Source organism: Xiphophorus hellerii, chromosome 12 (assembly GCF_003331165.1).
Source record: "Xiphophorus hellerii strain 12219 chromosome 12, Xiphophorus_hellerii-4.1, whole genome shotgun sequence".
Lineage (NCBI taxonomy): Eukaryota > Metazoa > Chordata > Actinopteri > Cyprinodontiformes > Poeciliidae > Xiphophorus > Xiphophorus hellerii.
In genome coordinates this window covers 28,189,365-28,203,844 of record NC_045683.1, presented here as the reverse complement: position 1 = coordinate 28,203,844, position 14,480 = coordinate 28,189,365, and positions in this window count along the sequence as shown.

Genomic DNA, 14,480 nt, shown 5'->3' with positions numbered 1-14,480 from the left:
TCCTCTTTTTGTTTTTTTAGATTCACAGCCTGGTTCCTCCTCGTTTTTCCCCTCGGTCTTCTTGCACACCTGAACGCCCCTCCCCTTCCCTCCTCTGATCCGGGCTCTTTGTCATCAGGTATCGGTGAGGACAACGAGCCTGTTTTGACTTCAAACAGCTCCGTGTATATTTGTCTCCAGCCTGCCTCAACCGGTAGGGAAGCAGAGCCCCAGAAATCAAACCTTTTCTCCCCCCGCCATCTCCTCCACCCCAACACTCTCTCGTCTCTCCCATGACTGATCTTCTTCCCTCTTCGATTGCTCCTCCTCTGCATCCTCACTTCTTTCTCTTTGTCTTCGTTTTAAGGACAACTTTCTGTTCGTCTGCCTGATTTGCTTTGGTTCCATGTGGCGGTGGCTTACCCCGAAAACCAAACCTACAAGAAAGTTTGGGAAAAGATGTGGAATCTGCATAAATTACAGCGGGTTAAAAGTCACTCCATAGGAACCCTGAAGAGAATGCGTTCTTGTTCAACACTCCCTCGTTGTTTACGTCAGACATGCACCAGCTTGGCAGGCTTTGTAAGCCCTTTGCATGTTTCAGGGTCCTACTAGAGCGCGAAGAGAGGCAGTGATGCAACGGGAGGAAAGCGTACGCCCTTCCAGCTACTCCTGGCATCTCCAGTTGAACAAACGCAAAGTGTTTGCACGAGCCTGAAAAGCTAGTCGTGTGTGAGAAGGAGCAAAATCATCAGTGAGGGTTCGTTAAAAGTGTTTGGAAGACAAAGGAAAATGTCAAGGGTTACGTTGTGCCTCGTCATTAAAACTGTTCCAAACATAATAATCGATGTTGTTGCTATTTTTGCGTGCGTTTTGGGAGGAGGAAGAGTACGCCATGTAGTATTCGCTTAGGAAAGCACAATTTCTCAACTGTGGTGTTTATGTTAAATAATAAGAAACCAATTAAAATCACACCCGAATAAGTCTGTTCATGTGATAAGTCATTAAAACGTTGCCACATCGTCGTCTTGCTACTGCTTCCTTTCGTCTTCTTCGTATTTTCCACCAGTAGCAACATTTGATTGTTGATCGCGTGACTCTTGTTTGGATTGCAGTTTTGCCAAATACATACAATTTGATAGCTCTGAAAATCCACCTCATCGCTGCGCAAAAACTTTTTATTGAAAAAAATGTAGTTTTTTTAAAATAATTGATGTGTTTCTATTGAGCAAATTTATTTTCGCAATTCCAGTTTGCTCAATTAGATGATGTGGTAAATTTTTCAGTGGGAAGACACATATAATATGTAAAATACTGGTATATAATATGTAAAATACTGGTATTTTACATATTATTTAATATTGGCCATAAGAGCAATATTAAATATCATATCGATATGGACCCAAATTTTTATGCCGATGCACTTCTACTTAACTTGTACATGGAAATAAGAATTAAATGAGAAAAAGTTTGCCAAAAGAACAGTTTCTTAAGGTTTATTTCACATTTTGTCATGTTGCAACCACAAATATAAATGTATTCTTGGATTCAGACTTTAGTTAGACCAACACAAATGTAAGAAGCAACAGAAGGGATAAAGTTTAAAAATAATTTCACAAAAAAAAAAGGCAAAGTGGAGCAAACTTTTGTATTCAAGCCCTCTTTAATCTGATGCCACCAAATAAAAACCAATTGCCATGTATACCTTTCTATGTTGCGTTTTTTTGTATTTTTATGACAACATCTAAAGCAAGTCTACTAAAGCCTGTGGTATAAATACTTCTGGAAGACACTTTAAATGCCTCTGGAAATCAACAGTTATGCTTAGATTACAAATTGAGGACATTGGTCCCATACTTTGTTTTCCCCCCCCATAAATATCAGTTTATATAGAAGCTTAAAAGGCAGAGAGGAGTGTGTGAACACAAGCTCACATTTCATAAACGTGTTTATAAAACCTCGCCCCTCTAATTATTTCTTTGTTTACACAGACAACTGCAGCATTAAGGTGATGGGAGGGGCGCGCAGTATCTTTCCTGTGATCTGTCTTTCCCTGACAAGTGGCTGCGTTTTGCCAACCTGCAGCGAGTTCTCTTGTCTGAGAGCGAGAGATGAAGGGGCTCTTAACATGCGAGCGGCTTTGGTAAAGATATACACATCTCCCTCCCAAGTAAGGAGAAAGCAGAGCGATGCTTCTGTCTCGCACGGCTCGGTTTACGTCTCATTAGCTAAGAGCACATTTACAGAGCACTCCTAGTTCTGTTGCAAGTTTTCCTTTTCAAATGTGTTTGTGCTTGGAGCTCGAGACGGTGATTTTTTTTTAATTCCGGTCTTAAGTTTTATCACCAAACATGTCGCCTCTTAGCCTCTAAAGAAATCCCCTTAAACTACAAATGATCTCAGAGAGAAGAGAATAAATCTTTACTAGAGCTGAGTTCAGTGGCTGAACATCCAGTAGATACAAGTTGTTGGTTTAATAAGTGAAGCAATCTGCAAACTTCACTTGATGATTTGTACTTGCAGAAAAGCAAAAACAAAACACATACGTTCTTACCAGAGACACTTTATGCTCACAAACAACACTCGCGGTCACTTCAGTGGTCTGGCTAAAATATCTGCTGTTAACATGGCATATACTGTGTTGTGTCCTTGTTTCATTTGGTTGTTTGTTTCCTTGAAGCTGATATATAATTTGTTTCATAAGTTTTGTGCAAACACTATTTGGACAGCAAGATATGTGGGGAAAGTGAGAGCGCTCACTCTTTTGTATAAGGGCTCACGTGTTCCTATGACATGTTAACGTTAAAACGGAACATGTCAAAGCAAATAATCCCTCTGATATATGACAAAAACGGTTTTGTTTTGTTGCTAAAAATAACCCTATTAATTTTCTGTGTGCACCAATTCACTCTGCTCTGCACTGACAGACGGCGTTTCAGTTTCAGAGGCTTTTTTTGCATCAGAACATTGTGTTGTACTCGTGTCTCTTCCTTTAACAGAAATATTTTTAAATAGGAAGGCCAACTTATGACTTATTTATATGCTACAGTTTTAAGTTTCCTGCCTCTAAAGTAAGATGGTTTTTGCCGTTTTGGCTTCTGAGGCCAACTTCAAAGCTGTCGTTGGGGAACTGAAAAAAGAATTTGTGTGCAAAAGTAGCTCTCTTTTGTTCTAAAGTAACAAAATATTTTCAGATTATTCCCAAAAACATCAAGCTGCACAAAGCGGGACAACCAAAACCCACAATAATAATAATAATAATAAAAAAGGATCATTTCTGTTTTTTGCAAAATTGGATTCAGCTTCAAAAACTTTGGATTTGCATTTTAAAAAAAAACGCATTACTTATAAAACTTAGTAAACTAATAGGTTTATCTGTACATTCCATGCAAAAAAACCATTTTTTACAGTAACTATTATATTTTACAGTATTTTAGAGCAGTCCAATCTGCAGCTTTAGAAATGGCATTTTGTGAAAGTTTCAAATCATTTTACATTTATGGTTTTAAATTTGAACCAAAGGACATGACAACCAGGTTCATATATGTAAGATATTTATTACAGCAACATCAAACAAGCCACTCATCATCTCTGCTTTTTGGTATTATTTATTAAAACACAAAAATACAAAGTCATAAAATCGACATTTAGTCAGAAATTGAGAAACCAGTAATAAACGTTTCATTTTGTTGAGTGCCATCATCAAAATCATCGTTAAACATCAAATATGTTGATAAATGTTCCCTTTATTATGCTGCAAAAGCAACAGGTGGGATTTTAGCCTCGATTTAAAGGAACTCGGCGTTTCGTCTCTTTTCTGGAAGTTTGTTCCCGATTTGTGGTGCATAGAAGCTGAACGCTGCTTCTCCATGTTTGGTTCTGGGGATGCAGAGCAGAACCAGAACCAGAAGACCTGAGAGGTCTGGAAGGCTGATACGACTACAGCAGATCTTTGCTGCATTCGGGTGCCAAGCCGTTCAATGACTTATAAACAGTTTTTTAAAGTCTATTCTATCAGCCGAAGGACTTTAATTGGGTGATGTTCTCCATCTTCCTGGTTTTAGTCAGAACTCCAGCAGCAGTGTTCTGAATCAGCTGCAGCGGTTGCAGTAATCAATGCGACTAAAGATAAACGCGTGGATGAGTTTCTCTAGATCTTGTTGAAACATTAGAAATGTTTTAGGTCGACTTTGTCACTGTCTTTATGTGGCTCTGAGTCTATGACCATGTCCAGATTTCACGCATGATTACTAGTTTGTAGTTATACTAATCGAAGACGTGCCAAAATAAAACAAAAACAAATGTTCCCCCTGAAACGTGGTTGAGCATAATTAGGAAGTCACATAAAAAGGAAATATTAAGCTAAGCTTATAAAGTGTACAGCGAGCTACCTGAGCAATCTGTCAGCAGGTTGGTGCTACGCTGTGTGGGGATGGGATGTAAACTAACAAATAGTCTGTAGCTGCTCTGCTTTATTATTTTCCCTTTAGAAAATAATAAAAATGCCTCCTTTTACAGACGATACGGATGCATGACGCAGCTCCACAATGCTCCCTGCGCTTTGTAGGTGGGCAGATTCTCATTTCTGGGTTAAAATCAGGTATTCCATTCTTGTTTCTCTTCTATTTGATTTTAATTTGAATCCCGTGGGGCTGCTAGTTTGGCAGCTATTGTACTGCATTTAGTCTCTATGGAAACAAACAGCACGGTGTGTGACCTGTTTTGTGTTATTACAATGACAAAATTAGAATAAAACATTATCATAGAAAGGAGATGCTAAGCAGACAAATCTCATTTTCACCTAATAAGCATGCACGGCCCTGTAATCTGCCAGCATTGAATCGACCACAACCTCTTGACTTTTCTTTTTTTTTTTTACAAACTCCCACAGCTTGTAATTTATTTTGGAGGCTGTGTTTATAACAGAGGGATTATGTGACTTTTAAAATGAGAAAGATTTCAAACTTTGATGTTTGGATCTGTTGGCATAAGTGTGTGTGTATATATATATATATATGTTTCAACTTTTTAAATTTTTGATTAGTCGGTGAAATTACTTCTCTGGATTAACGGTGCATTCACATCAACTCTCTTTGGTCCGCTTTAGTCAAATCTGACTAAATTTGTTAATTTAGCTAATTTGTCTGTTAATTTGTCTAAAAGGTTTGGTTTGGATCGGGGAGGCGTGAATGCATCATCCAACTCTGATGCGGAGCAAAGAGAACTCTGTTCCGCCTGAAAACCTCTGACTCGGATTGGTTGACGTGAACTTTGGTGCGGCGCACATGTTACTGGAGACCTCTCCGAAAGCAGGAAGTGGGCTATTATGCAGGGCATTCTGGGTAAATTCAATCAAAACAAACACGCACGACTAGCACTATAGTTAGCCAGATGGATACAAAATATTGAGAATATCGATACCAAGTCAATATCGATAGTAGCGTGGTGAGAATGACGCCTTAGTTTCAGAACATCTCTTGAAATAAAATGTTTGTATTCTAGCCATTCAACCACAGCTAAAAAAAAAAAGATTTAGTTATGATTTCCTCTCAAGTTGTGCACTTTATTCAAATTTGTTCTGTTTTTCTGTTTGTCATGCTAATGTTGCTAATGTATTTTTGGAGACACCTGAAAACTTTTTCCAAATTCCATCTTAAGTTTTAGCAAATTATTTCAAAGAAAACCCCCCCACAAAAATAGGCCAGACGTTTGACGATATGTTGAACTTCAGTAATAAAATCGGATGCTACTCCATTTTTGTTTACGTTTCAAGAAGAAGGAAGTTGCCATCAGTGTCTTCTTCAGAGGTTTTTGTGTTGTTTCCCTCAGTGGTTCTTGGTGTGGCGCCACCACAGGCGAGGAGGGGAACAGGTTTCTTAAAGGGTTTGGTTCAATCAAATTGAGTCTACCGGTTTATCATAAGCGTCACAATCACACTGTTGCTTGTGTTCCTGTGACTGCTGAAGGAACTACATTCATCTTTAGTATGAAGGGAGGAAAAACCAGGTCTTTGTTTATGCCACTGGAAACACACATACATCTCTTTGTATTCTCTTTGTAAACATGTATATGTATTCATATACATGTTTCCCCTGCTTCCCCAAGGCCCTAATAGTTTTCTGTTTGTTTAGCATGATGAAATATGTTAATCAGTCAAGCAACGTTGTGATAAGAATCGTACATAATCACCAAAAATATATTTGCAGTTCTCTTCACCGAGCCCTCCCCCGGTTAATGAAAGGGTTACGCGAGTCGGTTAAATTAACGTAAACACCAGAATTGAGTTTGTCTTTACTCACATCCTGACCAGATACGAACGGGTCCGGGACACCAGGCAAGGTTCTGTTTGTCACGGTTTGGATTCGCAAGGTGGCAGTTGTGTTTGAAATTGCCTCGCTTTTGTTAATTCCTACAAAGAACAGTGAGGCGTCAGCCTTCATCAGAGGCTTCAGGAATCAACAGGAGGTCCGGGAAGTGCTCCTGGTGTTTTGTTTTTTGACACAGGTTCTTAATACAGATGGCACAAAACTCAAACTGAGCGCAGCTGCCCTGTCCCCCTCCGTATGCCACATGCTGTCCCAGGCTTTCATGTCCTGTGCCCAAACTTTTGATTGGTCCCATCAAGCAAGCAAAGAAGGCTTGTTTACTTCTTTGGCAGCGAGTAAATATTTTACTCAGAGCGCCTTCATGTTGAGAATCTAAGCAATGCATGGAAGATGTCTCATCGGTTGGGATGGTAAACAGTTTGCAGCAAGAAAGCGAAACTCTGACAGACCTGACCCAGTTCACTCACGCAGCTCGAAAACGCGGATACCGGGTTGGAAACAATTCCCGCTTTTGACACTGGATGTTTTGGTTTCGTGTCTCTGTCTGAATATAAATGGAGTCCCGATGTAACCTGAAATCAGAGGACAATCATAGACCGAGCTGATTATGTTCACAAAGGGCCAAACTGACCTCGCAAGCGGCCGACGGTCCCATGAGCAAAAAACGGACACTAAACGGGCGTTAAGCGGAATGGAGGGATTCACTGGAGCCTGCAAAATGTGTGAACAAGTTGAAGCCACCTGCAAAACTATTTTGCTACGTGGCGGTCTTCAAATTAGAGGCTTTGCATCTGCTCGCGTACCACTGGAGGAGTTTGAGTCAGTCACCTCCAAATAACAGGTGTTTGGTTCCAACGCTGCGGAACGACATCGGGTTTTCATCTGACACCGACATGCAGGTCTGGCCTCTGCTCAGCCACGAAGGCAGCGTTCAAAAAGACGGAGAATTAAAGGGAGAGTGGACGTGGGAAGTTAGGAGACAGGAAAATACAGAGATGGGGGAAAAAAAATTAGAGTTGAAGCTTGGCTCTAGAAGCAGAGAAAGCCGATTTCTTCTTATGCTTTCAAAACTTTGACCCTGTCAACACAGGAAGGTGTTTTTTTTATTTGTTTGTGTTTAACCATTTTTGCCCCGCATCCACACAGAGATGCAGTCTTAAAGCCGGAGTACGTAATGCTTCTAAAAACATCATTTTTTTTTTTTTACATACCTTTCAAATTATCATTATGTTATAACATAAGAATGTTAATTTGAAAAAATAGACAGATATACTTGTAATAAGAACCAGGAGAAGGGTGTTGACACTATCAATCATGCTTGTGTTTGTGCTGCTCATACTTTCCCCCTTACTCTCTGCTAGGCTGCAGCTGGTTCACCACAACAGAGCCATGAATGTTCAGGCTAGTTATCATAGCCTCTGACAACGGTGAATAAACAGTCTTCCTGGATCGGTGAGTTTTTTCTCCGCCATTAGCACACTGAGCAGCACTTACCCATGGTTGATTGACAGCGCTAAAACCCTCTTCCTGGCTCTGATTGGTTGTTTTTCACCGGGAGTGGTGCATTTCTTCAGACTGCTTCCTAAGTTACCTACCCAAGCTTTAAGGGACTATAAATGTTTTTGTTTTTTAAGTTTGTTAGTCACAAGTCTTTCTCTCTGGCGAAGGTTTAATTATCTTCCTTACATTGGAGACTTGAGGCAGTTGAGGCTATCGGTTATCAGCTACTAATATACCCTTGCTAGCTGCCTAGCTAGCGTCGTAGTTTTCGCAGTCTTGAATTTAATTCAAGGTGGCATTAACAATGTGATTAAAAGTGTTTACATCTGACTTGCTGAAACCTGCAGAAACTTGTGCCAGGAAAAGGTTTCAGGAGTCAGTTCTGCAAAGTCCTCCAGCTCACAGTAGCTCAAATCAACTCTGTCAATGTTCCAGAACAGTCCCTCACCATCCAAACTCCCTGGAAGACAAAGTAACGTCGACTCCTTCTGTTGGAGCCTCCACCTGTCCTCACAGCAGTCGGCCATATCTTGTAGATTTTTGCCGGTCTGGAAAACAAATGATTTCAGGAAGCAGCGGTGTGTAGACAGTCGTACAGAAGTCCTGCACACATCAGCTCGCCATTGTTCCACTGACACCAAACAGATGACGGATGCTTCTGTATTCACCTTCGGTCGCCAGCTTCCACAGAGCAGCGGTGACTCTTTTCCTCAGAGGCAAACGGCCTCTGAAGTCTGCGTGTTGCTTCTCCACAGCTGGACGCAGCCTTGCACAGGGCTGTGAAGGTGCTTCCTCAGACTTTCAGAAATTGTGTGTGTGTGGGGGTGGGAGTGTGGGTGTGTGTGTGTGTGTGAGAGAGAGTCCTGGCATTATCACATCTCACCATTCATTGCCCAAACATCTGGTTGCCCAAAAAATAGTTAAACAAAAAAAGAAAAGGGGAAAATGAAAACAAAACAAAAGCAGATAGTAGCCATGAGTTATTATACCATATCACTAGTGGAGCACATTCGATCCGGAGCTGTTGGCGTCTCTGTTATCGATTGTTTTATTTTTAAAAATCCTAATTAAAATACAAAGAACAGGAAGACCCGTGTCCTCTGTGGCTGTTGGGTCAGTCCAGCTGTAGTTTGAACTGACTGGGTCACATGGTTCAGCAGCTGCCGAAGACCTTTTTATTTTTTGTTTTGTTTTAATAATTATTGAATTTCCATGTAATATGAAGCGATACAACTCGCTAAGCACCCTTAACAACAACTAAAGGTGCATGTTGTTTGTTTCCATGTCAGAATTCAGATTTTCTGATTCAGTCACTGGATCTTATGGAGAGTTCATAAAAAAAAAAACTGCATGTTTTTTTTTTTCATATCTCGTAAGAGGGGGTCTATTTTACAGAAAAGTAAAAAAAGTAGTTTGTTTGGTGCCCTGAGAAAATATCTGCAACATATCAAACTTGAAACTGATTTCCTACATTGTACAAAGTTACTTACCACCTGGTGGCCCCGTCTTGGTCCAATCCGAACGTTCGCGTCTCCTTTCGGCTGTTTTTCTCTTAAGCTCTGTGGTAATCTTTGAGGTAAAAAAAGAACCAAGAAGCCAAACACGGCGAACACGCGTTCGGTTTCTGATGAACTGATATGGTTCTATTATGATTTGTTGCGTAACGTTTGTCGTCGCGCCAGTATGATGCAGTGCTTGGCATTCGCGTTTGACCCCACCAGACCCAGTGAGTCTTTCTCCTGAATTTAAAATGTTCCTTTTAAGACGTAATTTTGGCCGTCAATGAAAGACTTTTGAGTGTCTCAACACTTGAGAAGTAGAAAAATATCAGTATCATTAACCGTCTTTATGCATGAGTCCTTGTAAATCTGGGTTTCAGGTAGCACAGGTGATTTATTGCTGATTAAAAATAATCACAGCTTGTTAAACACAAGTAATAACCACAATGAAAACATGGCAGCGAAATAATCTCACATTCAAAATACATGGCAGATATGAAGAAGGGAATGCCTCAGCATGTCTAAAGTGATATTATTCATAAGCAGCAGGGTGTAGCTCGGTGCCATTAAGGCTTTATGGGGACTTAATTTAGCATGAATAGGTTTTTGCATTATAAAAAATTCAAATTAGTATAAATTAACAGTCACAGCCCCGGTGGGGAAGACGGGCCGTGAGACGCAGCTCTGTTTGGCGCTACATTAGACACAGCTGAGGGGGAAAAAAAAAAAAACAGCTGTGAAAAATGATGCCCCAAGTTCAAAGCAACTTCAGTCAGGATACATTTCTCTGCTTGATGAATAATTGAGCAACAGCCTGAACAGCCTTGAAGCTTTGCGCTATTTCTTTTTTTTTTTTTTTTTTAAATGATTTTTGCATGAATAAAATGCTGTTTGGCCTGCAGAACTGTCTGCTGCGCGGGGATACGACACCCTGTAGTAACACGGAGATTGTTCTAGGTATCGTTCTCTTCTTTTTGTGTTCTCTGCCCCCGCGCACATTTAGGTCTGCCCGTCTCTCTCTTTCTCTCTGTCTCTTTCTTTCTCTCTCTGCCTCTCTTTCTGTCTCTCTCCATCTGAAACTCTCGTGTGCTTCCGTGCCTCGCTCTCGCGGTTCGCCCTTTCCCTCTGATTACCTTGTTATTATACCCTCTCTCTACGTTTCAGCCTGAAGGGCCTCTCTGAAAGGCCGGTAATGAATCGGCTTCCTCCTGGAGAGCCAGTTGCAAGAATTAGAATAAATACGATCCAGGGGATCTGTCCAACGCGACTCTGGCTGGTTTACCTAAATGATCCCACGTGGAGGTCAGAGAAGTGGGAAAATGAAGCAAAATTTAGTTAAAGCTGAAAGTATGCAGGTTTTATAAAGAATATGTTTTTTTTACATATATGTACAGTACAGACCAAAAGTTTGGACACAACTGTGTGTCCAAACTTTTGGTCTGTACTGTATATTTTTACACATTGTACTCCCTGAGCTGCTAAATCCACCGTTCCCGACCAAAAACAACCAATCAAAGCCAAGAGGAGGGCCTTGGTGCTGTCAATCATTCTCATGTACTCGCTACTAAACGTGCTAATGGCGGAGAAATAACTTATCATTACAGGAAAACTGTTTATCTGCCATCATTGGTGGGTATGCTAACTAGCCTGAGCATTCACTACAGGCTCTGATGAAAGGGAGAATTTGCAGAGGATGAGCAGCGCCACAGAAGATTGTGATTGACAGACCCGATTGATTCTGATGTGTTTTTTGTAGTAAACACTGGGAAAAGGGAGAGGAGCTTCATTTTCTTCCTAGATTATCCGTGTCTTATCCCGTATTGTCACGACTTAGTGACAGTTTCAACAAATATGAAAAAGCATTTTTTTAATAAATGTTACATAATGCAGCTGTAAATGACAAAGGTGCGCAAAAGGTCTACATTTTCTTTGGCATCATCAAAAGTTTTAAAGAAAAATTCAATGACTTTTGAGAAATGTGTAAGATTTGGTGATCAAAGAGGGGAAAATTGATTATTTTTGTTAAAATGGAATCAGATATGTGATTGGTCAAGGTAAAGTGTTTTAAAAATATTTTTTTCTTCCATCACGTTGTGAGCATGGACTTAGCAGCTCACTCCCTACTATATGTACATACACACACGCACACACACAAATATTGTCAGGGAATCATTCGCTGCGCTGCGACATCGTGTCATATCACAAGGTTAGGTGTTGAATTTTTTCTGTTTCCATGGAGACACCACTGTATCACAGCCACTGTCTTATCGTTTTTCTTTTTTTTTATGACAGTTTGGTAGCTTCACAAGTTGTTAGCACATTTAGCTAGCTGCCTGAGTCTGAGAGGTTGCTATGGAGTAAGGCTGCTGTGATGCTTTCAATTGAAACTTGACACTAAGAAAAATAAATTCTCCATGCTGTTGGAACCATAAATGCCATTCTTGCAAACACAAATTAAAAACAACATAATCGATAAGAACATAACATTTTTACTGTCCTAATTATTACAAAGCCAATAAACAGCATGCTAGTGGGCATCAATAAAATCAATCAATAAATCAATAAAAAGATGAATTTATGTGACACAACAAGGCAAGGCAGCCCTCGACTAAAGTATTAAAATACATGATAAAACAAAAACCTTGAATTCAGTTACTAAAGAATATGAAATTGAAAACCAGATTTCAGACATTGTTGACAGGAATCTGGTCTAAACAAATGTATTCATAGACAGTTGACGTTCTGTGATTTTGGCATTATATTTCCTCCATACTTCCTATGCTTACGGCAGTCGTTAAGTGTCAAGTGTTCTTTATTACATTCAAGTGAAAATACAGATATTGATATTTTGTTCAAACTAATGAAATCGTCAACCTTTGCCTGTATCCCCACTGAAACCATAAAGACAAAAAAACAAAAAGCGACCTGCTGCCCAGACTCAATAACCAACCACAGACAAGTCTTTTTGTTTTTTTTTGTTTTTTTTGCAAAATACAAGTCTCTCATGATCCTTTGAGACTCCAGTCTCTGAATTTTATCTGCATAACAATATGGAAAGTCAGCATCAAACATATTTGTAACATGACATACAGTGACTGTCTGTCACTAAAGGACTCTTCCTCATTGTTCGGTTTCCTTCCTGCAATCCGAACAGTCCCGCCACCACCAGGGGGCCCCCAAGCGCATCGTTTGATTTTGTTTTGAAGTGATAGATTACGTTTGGCACATCTTACACACCTGTTCCGAATTTTAAAAACAAAAGATTTCAAACTTGCTAACTTGTTTACTGTACATTCAGTATCTGTCTGCAGATGTTACCTCAATGATTGCATTAATGTGCCCCGTTAAAACACCACTCTGTATGTCAAAATGTAAACAATTGGAGCATCTGTGCTCGTTTGCTACTCCTGGAAGGTTTAAATGATAACACTAGAATGATGTAAGCTAATTACAAATGACACTGATAATAGTAGGTATGTTACACACATAGCGTGCCCTAGAAATGATGAAGTATCTGGTTTTTTGACATGTTTCTATGGGGGGCTCCGAATTAAAATTTGCTTAGGGCCCCAGAACGTCTTGGGTCAGCCCCGCTACATACTGTTCAATATGATAGTCGTCCTCCAGTCACTCACTATTTTGTTTACTTGAACAGAGATTGTACAATGTAACGTTTAGCATTTTTAGCGCTTTGGCTTCCTTTGCTATCTTTGCTACAAAGACAGTAGTTGAACATCACACTGTTGAAAGTTTTTCTACATTCCTCAATGTGTGAAATGTTTCAGAAATCATGTTAAACAGTACATTTATAGAGGGAACTACATTTTAATGAAGTTCTGTGACTATTGAGTCGTCCTCCAGTCAGTGTAACAATACTTGAATGGACTTAATTAATCCTATTTTAGTAGTGGTTTTTTTTATAGCTATACATTTTTCCCTTTATCTAAACAGATCCACACAAAGCACTTCAAGAGAATGTCAAATATGGCTAAGCTTTAACTAGCGCCACCTTTTTTGCTTTTTAATTAGGTAATTAGAGACAAACACTCTAAAACTCACAGGGTAAGTCAGACAAACAAAGCCTCCAGTCGCAACGGGCGACTAACACGGAGGTGGATGACAGCGGCCTTGGTCGGCTCCATAAAAATGCGGATTCAGGACTTACTGGCCCACGGCGGGGGGGAAAAATAAATAAAAAAAATGTCCAGGCTCGTAGCTCAAGACCTACTGTTAAAGTCCCTCTGTCCATGTTGGGGAAAATATCAGCATTTAAAGCTGTTTGCACACTGAAGCTGTGAAAGTGACAGAAAAAAAAAAACCCAAGCCGTGATCCTCGAGGCTTTGACTTAAAGCTCATTAACAAAACCGATGTTGTCTCAGACTGAGTTTCAGGAAACGCGGCGGGCAGAGGGAAGGAGATTTGCTTACAGTCTGACAAAGAGAGTAATGGCTTGTCAGATCGCCGAGAGGAAGCTGGTAATGGTCGACACTTCAATTTTTAATGCCGCATTTGCGGCTCCTTTTTTTTGTTGTTGATTTTTTTTGTTTGTTTTGTGCTGTGAGCAGGTATGACAATAAGCCCCGATATTTCACGGCTCAGAGATTTATCGGAGTGTAGTGAAGTCAACAGTAAGTGGATTCCAGCTGCGGTGATGCGGCTGCTCGCTCGTGTCGTACGCTGGCAAACGCCTCCGTCCTCCACAGCTATTATTAGGCGCGCTGTAATTACAGCTGTCCATTAGCATTCATAATTAGCCGTCCTGTACTGTGAGGACTTTAGTGGAAGAGATCGCATCTGATAAACAGCAGTAGGAAGCATTTGGCCTGGAAATCGGGAGGATTTGTAAAACGACAGTTTTGTTTCTAATATTTACTGTCGCAGCACCGACTGCTACAAGCGGATATGAATTAGTGGGGAACAGAGTCTCTGCAAGTTTCAGAAAATTCATTTGAAGGCTTTTTATTATGGAAGTCATCATAACATGTTCCTCTATTAACCCTTTAACATCAATATTTTGATCAGCATTGGGGGTGTTTTCAAATTAAACCTTGTTAAATGCATATTTTTTTTGATTAAATGAGCAGGATGAGTATAACTAACAGGACAGTTTTGCTTTTATTCCCATCAAGAAACTAAAATGGGACAAATTTGTCTATCCTGAATGTACGACTTTAA